Source organism: Spermophilus citellus (assembly GCF_964194105.1).
Source record: "Spermophilus citellus genome assembly, chromosome: 12".
Classification (NCBI taxonomy): Eukaryota; Metazoa; Chordata; class Mammalia; order Rodentia; family Sciuridae; genus Spermophilus; species Spermophilus citellus.
Genome location: NC_138198.1, coordinates 46,799,229 through 46,819,250, shown reverse-complemented (window position 1 = coordinate 46,819,250; position 20,022 = coordinate 46,799,229). Strand labels below are relative to the sequence as shown.

General features: G+C 38.6%; 1 long non-coding RNA gene across 1 annotated transcript in view; it reads right to left on the bottom strand.

Annotated features, from left to right (window-relative positions):
• LOC308631738 overlaps positions 1-20,022 on the bottom strand; it is a 33,383-nt gene that overhangs the window by 285 nt on the left and 13,076 nt on the right. Inside the window, exon 3 of the long non-coding RNA XR_014018326.1 lies at positions 4,885-5,019. This is a non-coding gene — a long non-coding RNA (uncharacterized lncRNA). The remainder of the gene's footprint in view (positions 1-4,884; positions 5,020-20,022) is intronic.

The following is a 20,022-nucleotide window of genomic DNA, read 5'->3' as shown; positions in this document are numbered from 1 at the left end:
AACACTATTACTCTGTGGGGAAAAAAGGTAAGTAGTGAGGGAGGAAGAGAAGTTTTAAAATATACATTTAAAAATGTGGTGACTATGAGTAAGCAGTAGTTATTGGAGGTAATTAATATTTGACTGAGCTCCAGTAGTTCCATCATATCCATCTCATGAAATAAACTTCTTCCAGGCATGGTGGTGCTCACATGTGATTACAACACCCTGGGAGACTGAAGCAGGAGGATCACCGAGTTCAAGGCCAGCCTCAGCAACCGAGACCCTCTCTCAAAAATATTAAAGGGATGGGGATGTAGCTCAGAGGTAAAGCACTCTTGGGTTCAATTCCCCCTACCCCATACACACAAAATCAATCAATGTGTGCCCAAAGGTTGTGGCCATTTGTGTTATACTCTGCAGTTTGGACACTCCTTCCACAGTCCAGGGTTCTTTCTCCCCATCATCACACTCTCAGTTTCTAGGTCGGGAATGTTAGGATCTCTGACTTCATGCATTCTTTGTAGCCATATGATGCCCATCTTTGTTCAACTTTTTGTTTTTCTCTTGATCAAGTTCCAACTCAAATCTGATTTTAAGACTATTTGGTTAGTCACCTCTCAGTGGACTATTTTCCTGGAGAATCAAGACATGGCTTTCTACAGTGACCCTCATGATGGAGCTTAGTATTTATTCCTAACTGAATAGAGTCCCTAACTGGATTAAAAGGGACAGTACTTCATGAAGACTGAAGTAGGTTGGGGGTGGGCTGCAACTAGGACTCAGATTGGTCATCACTTATAAACATTATCCTTTTCCACACAAGAAATAAAATTTCTCATAACCTTGAAAACTTAAAACCACATTCAACAAAAACAACTGATAAGGAACAAAAATAACAAAAGAAAACCACAGAAAGGTTAACAATTTAAGTTAATGAAACCAGTGAGAGGTGGCCTTTCTGATAACACTAGAGACCACCATGTAAAGCTCTTCCTATATCCTTTTTCAGGTCTCATTTCATTCATTGTCAGAATATGGAATCGCAGCTATTATAATTGAGTTGCCTATGCTCTGCCCTGATGTTAGCTTCCTTTCCGGAAAAAAAAGTCATTCTGCTGGGTATGTCTGCTCTCTTAAATGAGAAGTGAAAATCATTTGGAACCAAGAGCAAATGGCAGACAGCTATGAACAATCTCCTATGGCAGGGTATCCAACTCTAATCCTCAACTCTGTGTGCATGTGTCACACATAAGGGGCTCAATATATATTACAATACATTCTTTTCCTATTCTCTTATACCCGGGGATCTACACATGAATTCTAGACATTTTGGTGTTTTCCATGGGTCTCAAAAACTGTTCATACTTTAAAAAAAATTTTTTTGTAGTTACAGATGGACAGAACGCCTTTATTTCACTTATTTGTATGTGGTGCTGAGGATTGAACCCAGTGTCTCACGCATGCTAGGCAAGCCACTGTACCACTGAGCCACAACTTCGGCCCTTATTCATATTTTTCAATTTCTGTTTCGTTTTCAGATTAGATAATTCCTACTGTACCACCTTCAGGTTCACCGACTCCTTTCTTTTCTGTTGCTCAGCTAATGTAATTTTTTCATTTTGATTTAAAACATTTTTAAGTTCTATATGTATGTATACAGCTTTTTTTTTTTGCTTGTTTTCTTCGCAGAGATATCTATTTGTTTCAAGTACATTTGTCTCCTACTGTTTTTTGTTGTTGTTGGGGGAGGGTACTGTGGATTGAGCACAGGGGTGCTTTACCATAGAGCCACATCCCCTGCCCATTTTATTTTTTGGGACAGGGTCTCACCAAGTTACTTAAAGCCTTAAAGCTGAAGTTGGTCTTGAACTTTCAATCCTCCTGCCTCAGCTTCTCAAGTTGCTGAGATTACAGGCATTGCCACCATGCCCAACTGTCCTTACTTCTTGAAGCACATTCACAGTAGCTACTTTAAAGTCTTTTGTAATAATTATGACATCTTCTTCATTTTGTGGTTATCTTTTGATTATCTTTTCTCTTCGAGTTAAAATTTTCCTTGGGTTGTGGCTCAGTGGTAGAGAGTTGCCTAGCACAAGTGAGGCACTGGGTTTGATCTTCAGCATCACATAAAAATAAATAAGGTATTATTGACCATCTAGAATAAAAATATTGTTTAAAAATGCTTTTTTCCTGTTATTTGCAGGACAAGTTATTTTGAATTGTATTCTATAAATTTTAAATATCCTATAGTGAGTTTCTGGGCATTTCTACCAAAAACAATCTTGATTTTTGTTTTAGCAGACAATCAGGATAGGTTCAGCCTGTGAGTTCTGGCCTGCCTTCTGATGTTGTTTCCAATATTAGCTCAGTTTGCATCCACTTTTAGTGTTACTAAGATCAGGCCCTGTGTGCACCACCCATTGGCTAGTCAGGGACCTGGGTGATGGTCCTCTATTTAGTTTTTAAAAGCTGTGGTATGTGGTTCACGTTCAGAGCCTTCACTTGCACACATCAGAGATGGGCTCAGGAGTGCTCACTCGATCTCCCTGCTCTTTGCGACTAACACTTTCAGGCTTCCTTGGTTTCCTTGCTGGTCCTTCAGTCAAAGCTTGTGGCTTTAGTTGCCCTGCTCTGTTGCATACTTTGCTGACTGTACTTTTATCCAGCCAAACAGCAGCAGAAGGCTAGACAGGAAAATGATTTGCCTAGTGTCACCAGGCCACTGCTCTGCTGGACAGGGGATAGGCTCTCCTCTCAGAGTGTAGGCTCCTGCCTGGGTGTTACTGCTATCCTGTGCCTTTGAAACAATACTGCTTGGAAGCTGGGCCAGGAGAAATAGAAAAAAGTAAAAACGGAGAATTTCTCTACTCTGACCCTTAGGAACTACTTTGTCTGTGCCTCAGTCCAGGAAAAGAGGGCTTCTTTTGGAGTTCTTTTGGTCCACATTGATTTGCAATTCTAAGTTTTGGGTTGCTACTGAGGTCATGTCATGTGATACTGGAGAAAAATAATGAACTCTCCCTGGTGGAATTTTAAATGCTCGTCTCCTCCCTCGATTCACCTGCTCTTTCAGAGCTTTCAGCTCTGGATTCTGTCCATGATTTATGAGTGCACTCAGTGATTCAATAGGAGTGACAGGAAACAATGTGCCAATTTCATTTGTCTCAACATTGACGGCATTTTAAGATAGGGTACCAATAAAAAATTTGGGGTATGTAGGCTAATCTCTGAATTTTCCACATCTTTCAGTCAAATTCCCTGTTGCTATTTGGTGGCAAAGTATGCAGATTTTTCAGAAAGCCATAAATCAGGAAACATTTAACTAGTTCCAGGAGTTTTAAAGATAAGTTGTTACAGAAAAGACCAGTTTTTCAAACTACTTCATGAGAAATGTGAATACAGGGATGATGTTTCCAATATCTTTCAGTAGAAGTATGACAGCTCAGGGTGTGCCACTTAAGTATGGTAAAGCAGCAATGCTTTACTTCATGTGATTCATACACCCACTCTTATAAAAGCCAGGATTAGCATTTCACCCATGAACTTGGGGTATCTGTTTCCAAGAAATAGTGAGTTATAGCTTAACAACTTCACAATCATTTTTTCTTCTTGGAACCGGGGATTGAACCCAGAAGTGCCTAAACACTGAGCCACATTACATTTCCAGCCCTTTTTATATATTATTTTGAGACAGGGTCTTGCTAAGTTGCTTAGGGCCTCCTTAAATTGTTGAGACTGGCTTTGAACTTGTGATCCCCTTGCCTCAGTCTCCAGAGCTGCTGGGATTATAGGTATGAACCACCACACCCAGCAATTTTTATCATTTCTACAATTACACATACTCTTGCTGGCTTCTGGAGAAAAACTAAGTTGTTCAATTTGTTAAGTCCTCACTGACAATGCCTTATATCACTTATTGATCCGACTGAGAATGATCAATGGAAATAATTACCAGAGGAACTGAAGGAAGGAAACAGGATGCAGAGATAGTGAGAGGTTGCAACGAAGAGATCATGTAGATGTTCTAGGAGAGACGTCTAGGAAGATGAAGGGGAGAGAGTACAGAAGTAGGAGAAATGGGGAAAAGTAGAAATGGAAAGCAGGTAAGCTGATAGGGAAAGGAAGAAAATGTGTTTAAGGAAAGATTCAGCAAGTGGATTGCATTCCATGAAGACCAGGGAAGGGGGTGGAAGGAGGTGGTCCTAGAGAAGAGGGAACAGGTGAACTAGCAGAGGAAGAAGTGGAGGGACACTGGACTTGGTGGGGGAAGACAACCCAAGACATGAAATCTATAACAGGCCACCATCCAGGGAAATATGCTTGAAGCTGGACAGAGACCAGGAAATCAAGGGGCAATGGGTTGGGGGTAATCAACAGAATGAATTTTCCTCCATCATGAAGTGGGATTATTGTTGCTATATACGTATACACACATAAATAATATATATTATATATAGTATATATATATATAATACATATGTAACAATAATATATATAAAATAATATTAAAGATTGCTACAGTAAGAAAAACATTTTCTTCCAGGCATCCAATAGAATATGAATAAAACATGAGGACCTTTAGAGAGAAACAGCAAATCAGATTAAGGCAATTAGCCTCTGTGTCCTCAGGAAGGCCTGGATAGAACCATTTTGGATAATGGATAACCCAGTAACACACAAATCCCTAATTGTATTTGGATCTTCCTGCCCTATGGTTAGAGAAAGGTCAGAACAAATCAGTTCCAGCCTACTGTAGGTAAGTCTTGTTTCCTTAAAGATATACACAGAATTAAAAACAAATAGATTATTTTGTACATTTTGGCACTGTATTGATACACAGCTATCAAGTCAGATGGTTTGAGCTGCAATCCATTATTAAAAGAATCTTAAAATCCTTCTTACTTGAATTTGTTTCTCTCTTCCCGTTCTATTCTCTGCAACCTTTCTTCTCTCTCCTGTCGCCACCTCTCTCTCTCTGCCGCCAGTGACTCTTGGTGCTGCCTAAAGGATGATGTGAGAAGACCACTCAGTGATGACCTGAAGGTACAATGAGTTCATGTTTTAGTTGCTTGGACTGTTAAAAGTACTGAAGCAGGAATCAGTCGCAGCTTGGTTAGAACTGAGGGGCTGCCAGTATCTAGGCACTGCTTGGGGAAAATTATTGAGCGTCTCAGGTTGATTTCAGGAATTTTGTCCGTCAATGGTGATATGCAATCTGCTTCAAGCACTGCTAGGATAAAAAGGTGGTTACATAAAATACCAAGCAACATGGTATATGCTTGGCATATAGTAGTCAATCAATCACAAGGTATTGTTATAAATAGAAAGTATTTCAGTAAAATGCATAAAATAAAAAAAATATATATCTTTAAAATCTATGTTAAGACATTGATAACCTGGAATCACCTTTCCAACTAAAAATGTTTTCTATTATGTACTAAAGATATTTCACCATATACCAGTTTTTTTAATATGGAACCTCAAAACAATGGTGTCATCTTAAAACAAGATGTTGAGAAGACAGATGAGGAGAACAGCAATGGTCTAAAAGGCAAATAAAGTAAATTTCCCCTGTATCAAGAATTTCCCATGATTTCCCATGTTCAAAGAATGATCCCTGGCTCTTGGTAACACCACACACTCTGGTCTATTCACTAAGGATGACATTGTGGGTATGTCAGCTATGTAGGTGCTTTGGTGGGGAATCACAGGGGTAAAGATCGTAAGAAATGTCAGCAGAGAATGGGTGGGAAAGGGAAAAATCAGGTAACTCCATGGACAAATAAAGGGGTTATCTGGGGAATCTGTTGTGCCTCTGAAGGTTGTTGCTTTCATTTATGAAACAACAAAATTTCCAAAGCCAAGATATAAATATTTATGAAATGTATTTTTTTTCAATTTATTTATTGAAGGATATAGCTGGGATAAAATAATACTTGAATTCAAATATGCCTGCAGAGTGGGGAACACAAGGCCTCTAGTGCAGGAGAAAAGGTGAGTCACCTGTGGCTGTCAACTGGGGTGGAGAAGGAAGTGGAGGGGAAAAAAAAAAAAAAAAACACTGGCCCTGTAACCAAGTCCTATATTCCAGGCTCACAGTGGAGCTTCTACATCAACCCTGGACACTTGGGCATAGACAGATTTATCTTTCATGTAAAATAAGTTCAGACCTTGCCCTATCTGACCTCTGTCTTCTGTGAATTACTGTTATAGTTTTTAAATGCTATATGAAACCAATGTAATCCACAGTTAAAGTGAAGGGGTTTATTATCTCTTGCACACTGATATAAATTGTTAAAGACATAACAGGGTTAATAAGTTTTATCTGATAGATGCACCCAGCACCCCAAATTTGAGAAAATACATTAGATCCACAGACTTTTTAAAAACTGACCATCTTGAATGAATGCCAAGAATTGGTTCCCTCATGACCATAACGCAATCAAGTTGAAAAAAAGCTAAATTTGAAAAGAAATTTACATAGTTGGAAAATTTAGTTTACTTCTAAATAACTCAGGTCAAAAAAGAAAAATACAGAAAGCTAAAAAATACAAAGGGTACCATAATGAAAAAGCTGTATGTCAGGGTTTGTAGGATGCTTGTAACATATTTAGAAATAAATCTATTGCCTAAGTATTTATATTAAAAAAGAGCAAAAGTTAATGAGTAGTCAACCCAACAATTATAAAACTGAATAAATTCAAAGATAAAGGGAAAGAAAGAACAAAAACTTTAAATTGTACACCTATTTATAAGAACTTTTATCAAACTTAAAAATAGAAGAAAACTTTCTTAATCTGATGGATGTTCAGCAGAGACATTTTTAAAAATTGTGGTGAGCATTATTCTTAAAGCTGAAACACCAAGTAATTGCATGTTAGAAATGATATGAAGATGCTCCTATCATTGCTCATATTTGACATTGTTCTGATGGCCCTAGCCAATACATGAAGAATAGATAAAAAAACTTAAGAAATTCAATGCCATCATTTGCAGATAACTTTTATCAGCTATGTAGAGAGATCAAGTTATTAAAATTAACAATTCCAGTAAGTCTCTACATGCAAAATATACAAAAATCAACTGCATTTTCATATACACCTTACTAAGTTAGCCATAAGTTAACTATGAATTATGTAACTCATAATTCATGACCATAAAAAAAGATTCTTATAAAACATTTTAAAACTCAAATATGGGCTGGGAGTATTTCTCATTGGTAAAGTACTTGCCTAGTATGTATGAAAGACTCAAGTCCATGGTAATTGTATCATATTCATGAGTAGAAAGATACAGTCAAGATACCAATTCTTCTTTTCCTCAATTAATACAATTTCTGCATACCTCTAACTCAACTTCCCAAAAGGACTTTTCATGAAACTTTACATGCTGAGGTCCAAGAATAATCAACACAATTTTGAACAAGAACAAAACAGCATTGGTCCCACTAGATATCAAATTTATTCTATAACCACAATGATCAAGTGCATGAATTGAAATATGGAATAATGGAATGAGTAGAGCCAGGACATAGATGCTCAAGATATACAAGATACATACCATATATATATCATATACATTATAAAATTAAAATGTATATTTTACTTGGATTTGCATATTAAAATTTATATTAAGTTATAAATTATGTATAACATGTACAAATGTATATTTCATATAGATGGAATAAAGAATCATGACATGTCAGTACATATCTTCAAGGAAAGTACAAGACTATTTAACAAATGCTGCTGGGACTACTGTTAGCTATAAGAGTAAAATATAACTAGCTCTGCCTCACACCCAAACAAAAAAATTCTAGCTAATTTAAGTGAAAAAAGCAAATCTTTACAACTTTTATATCCCAGGATAGAAAAAAAAATTTAGATGAAAAAGGAAACTGGATAAACACATATAAATTTTAAAATTTGTATACATTGAAAACCACATAAAGAAAATCAATGGCCTAGAAGCAGCTACTTATGACATGTATAAACCAGAGGATTTGAATACATTGTACAAATATAATACCCTGAAATCAGTATGAAAAAGATAAACTACCCTGTAGAAAAAAAAAACAGGCAGAGAATAATAGGTATTTCACTGAATAACAAAGTTAAACATCCAATAAACATGTGAACGATGTTCATTTTCACTAGAAAATCAGGAGAAGGAAATGCAGGCTAAACCCAACAGTAAAATTCCAGATCCATTCTCTTCATGCCCTAACTGATCCCTATAACATAAGATTAAAGGACTCCGAGATCGTCTGTCCTGGATATATATAAACCATTTTAGTCATACTAGAAACAACAGTTACAAATACAATATTCAAAAGTTAAGTTTCTCTAGGTCTCCTGCTACCCAGATAAGCTCAGCACGTGGCAGTATCAACCTGGTCCTACAAATCCTATTTCTGGAAGTTTCTCAAGGTATAATACAAATGCCACATTGCAGCACACAAAGGGAATAGCCCAAATTATCACTACAAAAAGATCTCCCAAATTCAAGCTAGCATGGTAAATGCTTTTTAACGGTATCTTTTATATTTTATCTTTCATAGTAAGTTCTCTAGAAACACCTACAGTGTTTGGAAGTTGTTGCAGTGTTTCTTAGCTAGTTTGGGGACAAAGTGGTGTAAAGGAATGAGCACAGAGCTTACAATGAGAAAATTTTAGTGAGGATAGTCACTTAACCTTTTCAAGCCACTGTTTACTTCTTTGTAAAATGGGGATAGTCATACATACAACTCATGAGATACCATATAGTTTAAATGAGAATGTCTGCATGAATTTCCTTCAAGTAGCATCTGGGCCATGGTAGGCCCTCAAAAGATACCATTTCATGTTGGAATGTAAAATCTGTAGGTGGCGACGGAGAGGGATGCACAGTGCAATTCAAAAAACCATGTCTGGAGAATCACCCTGGCACTTCCCAGCCAGAGAGGTGCCAGCGGGCAGGGGTTCCATATGAATCTTCCCATCATGGCTACCAGCTGGATCAGTGGTCAGGACTGTGTAGCACCCGAAAATACACCTGGAAAGCTGAAGTCATCGGAAGTTACATCCAAGGCAGCTGTGACCAAGTGAAGCCATAGGAAAGCAGATGGCAAGAGGCCAGAGGGGGAGAGTTTGCAAGAGACTGGATGATATACTCTGAGCAACAGAAGCTGCAATATTTAATCCCAGAATTGGCCCTCAGCCTTCACCTGGCTAAAGCCTCCCTCACTGGAACATTTGGAACAGGGCCTTTGAGTAGAAAATGACTGGTAGTAGCAGCTCCCATTTATGCAGATAGAACCAGCTGTTTTAATCCATACAACCTCTTATACCAAGTTTTCTCATTGTCCCCTTTAGAAAATGAGGAGACTGAGGCACAAAGAAGTTACATCGAGGATGTAGAAGAGTGGGGCCAGAGTCCACATTGACCAGCATCCCTTCTCGTATACCTCTAGTACGGAGAGTACCATGGGCACAGCACTTGTCACAGTACACTATCAGCATAATTACTTTTTTTCATTTCTTCTCTAGAGATGATCACTACCATAAATTTTGTCTTTATCATTGCCCCCCATATGTTCTTATATTTTCTATTGACAGCTTAGGTTTTGGAATCAGATCCTATTTTGTGGCTCATCTCTCTGGCCTGGCATGTGGAAGAACCATACTGCCTGAAGAATCGATTAACTATTGAGTAAGAAGCATGAAGTGAGAACAACTTGTAGGTCCCAGTCTCAGTGCTGCCTCCAACCCCTAGCCCATTCTCTATAGGAAAACACATGATGATGATCTATGGAGAAGGAGCTGCTTGCACAAGGCGCTGTCCTCTGGCAACAGCTGAGTGAAAGCAGAGTAAGTTCCTGCCTTGAAGCAGCCATCCAAAGGCAGGCTGTGCAGTGTCACCAGAGGCTTCCAGGGCAGAAGGCTGAGCTAATTGCAGATCCACACTCAGACTCTGAACTGAGAGCTGGGGAGAAACAGAAGTCATAGATCTGCAGGTAGGAGGCTCTTAGTGGCCCAGTATGAGACCCAATTAAGATGCCAAACTATGGAAAACAAACCCAAGTCTTATGAGCATAAAAATTGACAGTGAATGTGTAAGAGACAGAGGTGGTAGAAACAGTAAGCAAAGGGACAGACTCAGGAGAGAACCACATGGGAAGGGACGAAGACATATTAAACAACAACAGACCACAAAGCTAAGAAATCTGCCAGGGACACCTGATGGCTCTGATCTTTGGTGCAGAAGATGGCCATGAAAGATGGTGTGTGTTTGGCCCTTCAATCTTCCCTGGATACACAGGAGGTCTTTACCATGTCCAACAAATCATGGTGTCGATAGTCCTGGGAGTTCTTACCTAGCCTCCCATCTCTGGGAGTACCCCAAGCTCAAAGGAGCTTAACTACTAATAAAAGAGAAAGAGAATACAAAAAAAATTATACCAGCATGAAATAGCCCTGAAAATAACAGTAAATTTTAGGTTTAACTTTTTAGATAAAATTATACTGACAGAGCCAAATCCAAAAATCAGTGAGTATTATCAAAGCTGCCTTCTCTCTGCACCAGAGTTCATGTAATATCTTAACCCAGAATTCACCATCAGGGGTACGTGCTTACATGACATGGTTGTCTCCGCATGAAGGCTCACAGCAGCACTGAGGTGCTCCCCTCAGTTAATGTTACTTGTATTCTCGTTCTCCTGACCACATGACAGGGCTTTCTGGAACTCCAACTTTGCTTCAATTTTTTTTGCTTTCTGGGAGTGTTCACTATTGCCAAAAAGCCTATCACATGGTAATTAGCATTTAAGAGCATTTACCTTAGCCTAGTCCCTTTCCTATACCATCCCCCATTTTTTGAAGGGAAGAGGGAAAGTCTCAAGACTTACATTGTTTTTTTCATAAGTTCAGCATTACCTCCATTATGCTAACTTGAGTAGCAAAAGGACTGGTGCCAGGAAGAACCAAAAATTATATACGTGATAAGCAGAATGATTTCTTAGATTCATAAAGTTACATGTGTTCTATAGCACAAGGGAATTTCATATAAACAGTAACTTTTCCTTTTCCCAAGATTTCCTTGCCTTTCCAGTGGTAAAGTGACCTTCCAGAACAACTCAAGACAACCAACCAGTCCGATCTGGACCTGGAGTTGTTTGGAATATCTCTTGGCTCTTCACAGAGTGAACCCACTGCCTAAACTGTGCGAACACAACCGACCGAGATAACTTGATCACAAGTGGAGGAAGAGTTTTGTTTGTTTGTTTTTTGGTCAACAACGTCTTTCTTTTTAGATGGGTTGGCATTTGTTGACCTAATAATCTGCAAATAGACTAAACAAAAATGAGAACTCTTTATAAAGATAAAGCTAAGGCAAATGGGAGAGACAAAAATACATTAGTGAAACAAACACTTGAGAATCATGCAAAATATAATTTTAAGTCTGCCAGCTAGTCTGTAAATTACTTTTTGAGTGAAGTGATATAACTTTAAACTCAACAGTCAGCAGGCCGATCCTCTTCATTTATTACACAATATTTAATGGGTGTACAAAACAGACAAAATGTTGTGGCAGCTTCTTTCAAAAAATGGTCTTTTGGGCTGTGATTATGACTCAGCATATGTGAGGTTTTGGGTTTGATCCTCAGCACCATATAAAAATATATGGGAGGGGGAAAAAAAGCAGTCTCTCTACTCACCCTGAATATGGGCTCAATGTGGAACTTGCTTTGTTTGGCCAATGCAGCAATCAGAGACATGATATGATAAAAGCAAAGGCTTGAACCATTTTCCCAAAGGTTACTCCCATGTTGCCCATGAGAGCCCAGCAAGTGCCACCACATAAACAAGATGGGACCAGGCAACTGGATGACAAGCCCACTGCCCAACAGCCCTGTCAGCACAAATGGTAGTGGGCCAATCATTAGATACAGATAACCAGGAAGGCCAACATCTGGCTGCTAACCCCTGAACACACCCAGCTGAGTCCACTCAAGGCGAGCCTGGCCAAAATAGAAAATAAGCAGAATCACTTGGTGAATCCTTGTTGTTTTAAGCCACAGTTGTCATTAGTGTTTTCTTACATAGTAAGAAACAGGATGGGTTTTTAGAATATTTTCTTTGTCAGAAGAAGCTGGTACATTTTTGTTGACTTTCAATAAAATCTGAATGTAGGCACAATTAAAGTCATCTTGCAATCTAACCGATCAACTAAACTCATCTCACTGTTCCCCAGCTACTCAAGCTATTTACCTTGCTTCCCAAAGAGTCCAGCCTCCTTTGCTTACCAGCCTGTTGCTTCCTGAAACACTCTCCCCTTTTATCTTCCCCAAGTTCTTCAAGATACCTCACTTAATGATCACAGAGGACATGTTATTTCCCTGAACCCTTAGTTGTATCCGTGTGGCACATCATTACAAATGATTGGAGAATGAACACCATTTTTAATGAGGCTGTAAACTCAGAGCATGGTCCTCATCTCCTCATCCTTTCCTCCCCACACCTATCCTGTTATATCTCAAGCTGAGTGTCAATACGCACCAATTCAATTATATCAGTGATTCCAGAAAGTGGATAGATGTACAGACCGCAACCCCATTATGTCCATGCTTTTTCCTTTTCTATCTCTAGAGAAATTAGCTTTACCAATACAAGTTACCACAAAATAAATCTTGGCACACTGAACAATAGATTTTCTACATATAATTCAAGGTCTATTTCGGTGGTTTTAAAAAAAAAGCTAGCTTTGGGATTTCTACTTTCAGGAAACATGGAGTAGCAAGAGCCAGATCTGCCTGCACCTGAAATAACTGAAAACCAGACAAAATGTACAGAACAATGGCACACCAAAGACTGGACATCAGATGGTGCAAGTCATGACAACTGAGAGAAGCAACAGAGGTGATTTCCCAGTATTGCCCTCATGTACTGCTTGGAGAAAGTTTTCAGGCTGTGACAGGAAGAGAAGTCTGAGTAGAGGAGATGCAGCTGGAGTCTGGAGATGCCAATGTGGCCAAGTTGGCAGGGCACTGTACCAGAAAGGAGTGACACAGACAGACTTCATTGCATGTGCAGTTTCAATCAACTATTCAGTTGAGGACTGATCAGCACCTGTGTGAAGAAATTACCTGAGGCCAAGAAGAGAATGACTCAAAAGAACTAGAGCAAACAGTGTCTAGAGATTACAGAGAGCAGGCCTGTTCCCATCAGAGGGAAAAACCTGGTAATCTAGGGGGCAATGGTTCAAGTTCTAACAAGTGTTTTCCTTCAGAAGTAGAAAAATGTTGGACTTTAGAAAGCTCTGGTTCAATCTAACAAAGCTAAGAACGGAAGACCCAGAAGGACCAAACTTTCTGAATTAATTACATCAAAACCAAGCTCAAGAATATTTGTAGCACCCAACAAGGTAAAATTTGTTAAGATGTGGTATCCAATAAAGAAATGACTATGTATACAAAGTAGTTTAATAACACAAGCCATAATGAGGGGGAAAATAAATCATTTGAAACTAATCCAGAAATGACAGAGAACAGAATTGGTTGATAGAACATGAAAACAGTTACTGTAACTATAGCCCACAGTCAAGAAGCTAAAGACTTAGCATGTTACACCATAAGTTATAAAAAAGAACCCAGTTGAAAGATTGTCACTGCAGAAAAACATGATTAGTTACATGGCAATGTAACTATTCAAAATGAAACAGAAATAATGAAAAAAAAATCAACAGAGTGCCAATAAACCAGGAAAATTTCAAGTTGCCCAGTACACATGTAATTAGAGTTATAAAAGAAATGAAACAAAGTTTAATAAGTACTGAAAAATCCAACTGTAAACCCAGATTCAAGAATTTCAACAAGTCTCAAGCACAAGAAACACAGAGAAAACGACACCAAGACATTATCAACCAAATTGCTAAAAACCTATAATAAAGAGGAAGTCTTAAGAGAAGCCAGAAGAAAAAAGATACACTATACACAGAGGTACAAAAGTGAAGGGGCTGAAGACATTGTCAGAAGCAATATACGGTAGAAGAAAACAGCAACATCAAGGAAGGAAGGGAGGGAGACCTATGGACCTGTAATTCTTTATCCACCAGAAGCTATCTTTCAAAAAGTTGCAGGGAAGAGATTTTTTTTTAGGCACAAATACAGAAATAAAATTCATCATCTAGCTCTGCCCTACAAAACATTCGAATGTTGACAGAAGGCAAATGGTACCACCTGGCAAAGTTGATCTGCGCAAAGGAATAAGGAGAATCAGAAAATAGATATAAATAGATATAAAGATAGATATAAAGCCTTATTTTTTAATATACCTTTATTTTATTTATTTTTATATGGAGCAGAGGATCGAACCCAGGGTCTCGAATGTGCTAGGCGAGCACTCTACCACTGAGCTACAACCCTAGCCCCATAAAGCCTTATTATTATATAAGCATATTTAAAAGATAATATACTGTGTAGAATGAACAACAATGTATCACGAGGTTCAATACACATTTAAAAGTAAAACACAATAATGACCTTAGGAGAAGAAACACAAGTCTACTATTGCAGGACTATTGTACTGTGCATGAATATAGTCTATTTAAAGGTAGACTACAGTGAGTTGAAATGCACACTATTTACACCAAAGCAACCGCAAAATAGCATGAGGTACTGCAGAAAGGACAACAAGGGACAAAAATAAAATATGAATACACAATTCAAAAACAGAAAAAGATAAAAAGACATGGAAAAATACAAAGGTACATAGATTTAAATTCAACTAAATTAATAATTACATTAAAAATAACTGGTCCAAATACCCTAATGAAAAGGCAGAGATCATCAGTTGTTTTTTTTTTTTAATCCAACAATACGTTGCTTGCAAAACGCACTTTAAATATAAAATCTAATTTATATTCAAACAAAAGGATGTGAAATGGAAGAATTAAATATGTTTTCAGGGATAAAGTAATTTTAAATGATAAAGGGTCAGTCACCTGGAGGGCAAAATAATTATAAAAATTTATCCATCCAATAAAAGAACTCTAAATAAATGAGGGAAAACCAATGGAACTGCAAGAAATAAGCAAATCCAAAATTATAGTAATAATATTTCTTACTACCTTCTCAGTAATTGATAGAATGTGTACACACACAATCACTAAGGACATAGAATATTGAAACAATATTAGCAAACAGATGACATTTACAGAACATTCCACCTAACCTCATCAGGTACATATTCTTTCAAGTACACACAGGATATTTGTGATGATAAATCTGGCATGATACATCAATAAATGTAAAAAATTCAAGCCGTATATAGTATGCTCTTTGAATACAATTTTATTAAACTAGCAAACAGTAACATAATTTGGAAATCCACAAATATTTATAATCTAAGGCAGGAGGACCACGAGTTCAAAGCTAGCTTCAGCAAAAGCAAGGTGCTTAGCAACTCAGTGAGACCTTGTCTCTAAATAAGATTCAAAATAGGGCTGGGGATGTGGCTCAGTGTTCAAGTGCCTGAGTTCAATCCCTGGTACCCAAATAAACACTTCAAAATAATATACAAAGTAAAGGAAAATCTGAGAAATATTTTTGAACAAAGTAAAAATAAAACAAAATTAGAGGATGCAGCTTAAGCAATACTTACATAAAAACTTATAATACTAATGCCTACACCAAAAAAAAAAAAAAAGAAAACTCAAAAAAAAAAAAAAAACCAGAACCAAAAAAACAGCCTCAAATCAATGACCTTCTTTCCCAAGATAGAAAAAAATGGGACAAGTTTCACCCAAAGAAAGAAGGAAATAAGAATATAAAAATCAATAAAATAGAAAATACACAATCAAATGAAATTTAAAAATCTGATTCTTCAGGATCAGTAAAATTGATAAGCTTCTGGCCAGAATCATCAGGAAAAAGACACCTATTACCAATATTAAGAGTGAGAAATGACACCACTAGTTTCTATAAATTCTGAAACAACATTAAGGGACTACCCTGAACAAATGTATATCAATAAATCTGACATCTTACATGAAATAGAAAAATTCCTTGAAAGACCAAACAAACAACAACAAAACACAACAAAAGCTCACTGAAGAAGAGATAGATGATCTAATATGGATTCCTATCAAATAATAAATTGAATTTATAGTTTAAAATTTTCCCCTAAGAAAGCTATAGTACCACATGGCTTTACTGTTGAATTCTAAAAACTATTTAAGGAACAAGTAATACTAACCTAAATAACTTTCTTGAAAGTTGAAGAGGCTTCAGGCTGGTATAGTGTCACTCTGGAAGACAGTCTGGCAATTTCTTAAAAAGCTAAACATGCAACCCCCATGTATGACACAACCATTCCATTGCTAAGCATTTATGTAAGAAAAATGAAGACATGAAAATTCAAAGATTTTTGTATATAAGATGTTTATACTAGGGGCTGGGGATGTGGCTCAGTGGTAGAGTGTCTGCCTGGCATGGACAAGGCCCTGGGTTTGATCCCCAGTACACACACACAAAGGAGTAACTTATTTAAAAAAATTCATAGTAAAAAAAATCTGAAATAACCCAAGTACCTACCAACAGGTAAGCAAAGAAATTGTGGTTTGTTCATATAATGACTACTACTCAGCACTAAAAGTGATGAACTATTGAAACAAAGTAAAATAAATCAATCTCAAAAATTTAGCTAATTAAGTCGACACTCCCTAAAGAGTTCATCATTACATTAATAGAAAACACAAATGAAAATTTGACAGAAAACCCATCAGCAGTTACTCAGGGAGAGTGAAGGACAGCAGGAATCACAAAGAGGGTCGAGAAAATTCTTGAGGGTGATGGATATGGGCTTTACCTTGATTGTGGTAATACACAGGCCCAAATTTAAGTACAGTTTTTCATAATTTTATTGCAAAAACTGCTTTAAAATATTGTTTGTTGAATTACATAAGTTCTTACTAGTAGAAGAATTAAATGCTGAAACTTTTAACATTATCTATTTTAAAAACTGTCTGGTGAAATATTAACCAACGTCAAACTAAGTTCACAAAGTGTCTGGTATTTGAAATTATTAATTCTCAAGCAGAAAATTTAATATGAAAGCTTAAAGGTCAAAAAGTCATCATAAAATGGGAATGAAATGATGTTGAACAGTGAGATGGTTCCACAACCTGTGAAATTGAGCATCACCTTGATCTAAACACCACAGGATAAGAGGTAACTGGCTTATGCTTAGTTGTAAAAGTCATTCACCTACCCTGTGTTAGTCACCCTTCCCTCATGATGAAATACCTGAGAAGATTAACTTATAAAGGGTTTATTTTTCACAGTCTTGGGAAGTTCCCGTCCATGAACAGTTGCCCTGTTGCTCTTGGGTCTGTGGCAAGGTAGCGTATCACAGCAGAGCAAAACCACTTGCCTTATGGCCAGGAAGCAAAGAGGAAAGTGTCAAGGTTTCGCATCCCCATGGAGGGCAATTCACACCTCCCTTGTAAAGTTTCCACCAATAGTGTTATTGGGGACCAAGCCTTTAACACACGGGCCTTTGAGAAACATTCAACATCCCAATTACAGCACCCTAAAACAAGGAAACACAAGAATCTTTCACATCTTTGGAGCTGCATCCGAACAATCATGATGAAATGAGTGAACCCCAGAGGTAACTCCAAGAAACACCTAACTATTGCCTGTCTTCAGTGCTACAATCCTGAATATGCCCACCGTCCAAGACAGGGATGTGAATTGAAGTCTCGCTCTTGCTTTCTCTTCTCCAGCTGGTTGCACTCATGCCTGAGTGCAGATCTGAGCTTCCTGGATGTGGGAGGGAATGGCAGGGTGCACACAGTGCGCTGAGGAGGTTGGTCCCATGAGGGGTCTCAGGTTACTGTGCTGGCTCATGAGCAGAGCACGCCGCCAGTCCTCCAGGCCTTGGTTGTTGTCACGCTTCAGCCCATCTTCTGGCCTCTGCTGTAGGCCCTGACCTTGGCATTCGGCAGTTCTTGCCCATTCCCTTATTCCCTTTTAATTTCCATCCTTCTATCCAAGACTGAGCAAGTTCTCTGGCAGCAAGGAGGCCAGTTTTCTCCTCCTCTCACAGCTCCAGGCCCAGGTCCACCCCTGCTTGGCTTATGCAACTCAATCATTCTCTTGGCAGCTTCCAGAAGCACCGATTGCCACTAGCTCCGTGGCTTCCAGGTTTTGCTGGCCTGGACTGACATCCATCAGTTTGAACTCTAACCCCTGAACTTACTTTAGTCTCAGCTCATACACAGTTTTTCAGGATTGCATTTTAAAGAAAGATGTGGACTCACTCCATTTCTTGGTCTCCCTCCTGCCCTCCCATCTCCCTGGATCCCCAACAGGTAGGTCTCAGGTCAAACCGCTATTTAATCTTATGGTGACTCAGTTTCCAAGACCCTTTGCCAGAGTAAAGCGCCTGTGCCAGGCCCCCACAGGCCTTTCTTTCTAGCTCTTTACGAAGATTCATTTTCTTCAGTTTTTATGACAACGGAAACTCTATTTGCTGACAGTTTGCTTATCATCTGTTTTTGCCACTGATGTGTAAACCCTATGCAGTGAGGGACTGGGTCTGATTCAATCTGTGTTGGGTTACCATGCCAAGCACAGGGAACATTAGGGGTAGCAATAAATATTTTCTGAATGAAATTCATGAGTGTACAGGTCTTGTGCATCCTATGTACAAGATTTCCAAAAATCAACCCAGAAACAGTCTCCTTCCATTAAAACTGTAAAGCTTAATGAATCTTCATTGCTGGGCTTTGAAAGGAGGAGTGGGGAAATGGGATCAGGGAACAAACATCGAAGACCTGGGAGGACATCTTCTTCAGTGGAAATCTCAATACACACACACTCCCTTTTGCTCTGTGATCTTTGTACAACAACGCAAAACCACTGTAGCCAGTGGCAGCTGGAAGCCCATCACACTGAGAGGGGACATAGAAAGTGGTGGTGGCACATAGGGCTCTGTTTATAGCACTGACTAGCTTTGTCTACATCTGTGGGGAGGGGGTAGTGACACTTCACCTTATAGGGTTTTCATTGGGGGATATTTACCCTCCTTTCTACAGACCTCATCTGATCTGCAACTATTGAGCAAGATATTCTCATTTGCAAAAGGAATTGCAGTATCAGTCCTTAAGGCTGCTATGCACACACTTCCTGCAGAGGAGGAGAGAAATTATTAAAAAAAAATCCCACTTTCCAAAGGGGAAAAAAACAACAATTCAGGAAGGTTAAAAAACTGCCCGTGCATTTGTTATTTAACAAAGCAGCAGAGGAGCTGGCTGTGAGGGACCCTGAAGATGTGAAGGCACAGTTGCTTCTCAAGTGTCTCCTAGCCTCAACAGGAGAGACACGAAAATACAGAAATGGGTGCTGTACAAGAGGGAAGAAGCCCTAAAGGCAGAAGACTGAGAATACCAGAACAGCACAATATACCCCCTGCAAACACAAAGACCTCTATCTTTCAAATCCATGTGAACACTGGATCCCCCGGGGCATATGCCTGCTTCTCTTAATATCTTCTCTGAATCTTTTAATATTGCAAGGTCAGAAAGGCAAACCATTGCATTCAGTGACTTTGTAGGACCTACGTACCATCACAGGCCAAAGGGTGAGACTCAATTTAGAAACATGCATATAAACAGAATGACTCCAAGGACTGAGCCAGAACCGAGGTGTATGAATCAAAGTGTACGATAACTCTGTCTGGGCCATCAGTTACTCAGGACAGATGTCATCTATTTGGGTCTTGGGAGGACAAAGAGGAACCAAATGAAGAAAGGAAAGAGGCCAGACAGAGAGCAAATATAAAGGAGGGCACTCAGGCCAGGCTGGTATGTCCATGGCTTGGGAGAGTGTGTGTGGAGTTTGCATACAGTTAGGGCACACTAGTGAAGCTGAATGGTGCATGCAGGGGACACACAAGAACTCCTACATATGACCTTTATCAGTTTCTAAGCAGGAAAAGTCACTGTCTCAGATCTGTAGTTCAGTAAGGACCTGTGACACTCATCACCACAAACGTATAG